The following is a 2,081-nucleotide window of genomic DNA, read 5'->3' on the forward strand; positions in this document are numbered from 1 at the left end:
AATGTGGGGTATAACTATCTTCAGGTACTGCTTGATCCAGGGCTCAAGTGCATACGTCTCATGTTCCCTTGCCAACCTCTAGCACTTTAGTAGAGATTCTTCAGGGACTTCTGGCAGACTCCCTTCTAACAGTCATGTGGAAACTAGAAAATCTGACACTACTTTCTGCTACGCTTATTTTCAATAGCAAAAGCATGACCTCTTTTGCGATTGCCAGTGAACGCCTTAATGTTTCTCAGTGGCTTATATTAACTATCCTGAGCCAGCAACCCAGGCTAAGAAGAATCTGATGATTGATGATGGACCTGGGTCACAAAACTCAGCTGGTGCTGGTGGAAAAGCCAGCTCTCAGGAATCCCAAAGACTTATGAAAGAAGAAATGATTTCCTGAAGGATGTAGATATGTGGTCACTGTATGCAAATCACTGAGATGTTACAGACCAAAATATGTATGAAGCTTATGTAGTGATCCTCCTATTGTCTCTACACTAGACTGCGTGTGCTTCTCACCATTAAAATTAACCCCAGGAATCAGCTTGTGGTCAACACACAACTCTCTAGACATCTCTTCCCTCTTCTGTTTCAAGTGACCCCCTTATCAGCACAGACACCAGGCTCACAGCCATATTGACACTTTGCCCAAATAGAAAACAAAGCCCCATTCAAGGGTAATACATTTATATGTTTATTTGAACTTCTAAATGTGGCAAAAACTGGAGATGTTATGAAAAGACCATTTTTCAAAATACCTTATTGTATAAATAGAAAAGCCACATGTTTGTCTAGAATATTGATCTGCTCTTTCTAGTGCCAGTCAAAACCTAGACATCTGTGGCTTCTTGAGCAGAGCTACCCAGTTTATCACATTAACCACAGCACAAGATGGTAAGCATATGGCCAAAGGAACCTCTCCAATGTCATCAACCTAAAGGTTGCATTTGTTTGGTGTGACTTTATACACACCCTAATCAGTCCTCTGATTACCACCAGATTTAGTCTCAGAAAAGCCAATGAATTCTTGCAAACCAACGCAAGGAAATAAAAACATCAACAGGAAACAGACATTGGGTCTCTTGTTCCACCTTTCAACCCTATGCCCTACGACATTGTGACTCCCCATTGTCTATAAAACTTGGCCAATAAACTCAACAAGCTGGTTTGGCTCCAGGTTTGCCTGCCCGCTGCAGGACATGCTTAATAGTCAGTATGTGCTCTCCTCTCCAGGAGTACTCACCAGTCTGCAGATATAATACCCATCACCTTTGTTCATATGCACTGATATCCATACCCTCTCTCAAATATACATATCACTTCTGCCTTTGTCGGAATTCACTACCTACAGCCCAATTCAAATGTCTCTCTTGAGAAGATCCTCTTGAGGGTCTGTCTACCTTGGCATTAATTCATCCAAATCAATTAAAAGTCTTCACTGGCTTCCCACTGGATTGAGAGGTAGGAAGAGCGATTATTTGGTTATCTAAATTCCTAAATGATCTGCCTGGTAAGCTACCAGAGTTTAATCATGTTCTGATGGTTCTCAATGGCTTCCTTCAAGATCAATTCTGGCTGGTCCATCTTCCACCGCCACTCAGTGCCCACAGGATTGGTATGGTGCCGCCAGCAGAAGACACATTTATTCGCACACGCCAAGCTTGGGGTGGCTTCCATGCAGCGGTGGCTCTCAATGCCGTAGAATGTGTGTTTGTAGCAACCTCCTCTCCCCCGCAGCATCGACTTTGTCCACCTGCAAAGCTTCACACCAGAGTGGCTGCCAATCAGCTGGTACCCTTGTTTAGTCAGGGCTTCCCGCAGAGCAGGTGTTATCATAGCTCTTCCTTCGCCGTCCTCAGTCTTCTCTGGGTTCCTCTGCATGGCAGCTTAGGTCTTCTTAACTTTGCAAGACTTTGTTGTTTTCGATCCTGGATACCTAGCACATGTTATTCAGTCTGTTTGAATAAGAATGCCTTTATATGTTTGTGGTTCTTCCTGGCTGTTAAGTCTCAGCTGAAATGTGACTCTGCCAAAGGACATTCCCTGTCACTAAGTTAGGTCCAACTACCTGCAAAGCCCAGCCTTTTTAC

The 2,081-nt window shown here is 43.7% G+C and overlaps 1 pseudogene; it reads right to left on the minus strand.

Annotated features, from left to right (window-relative positions):
* On the minus strand, positions 1,497-1,880 carry Gm12161 (predicted gene 12161; annotated as a pseudogene).

This window comes from Mus musculus, chromosome 11 (genome assembly GCF_000001635.26).
Source record: "Mus musculus strain C57BL/6J chromosome 11, GRCm38.p6 C57BL/6J".
In the NCBI taxonomy this organism is placed as follows: Eukaryota; Metazoa; Chordata; class Mammalia; order Rodentia; family Muridae; genus Mus; species Mus musculus.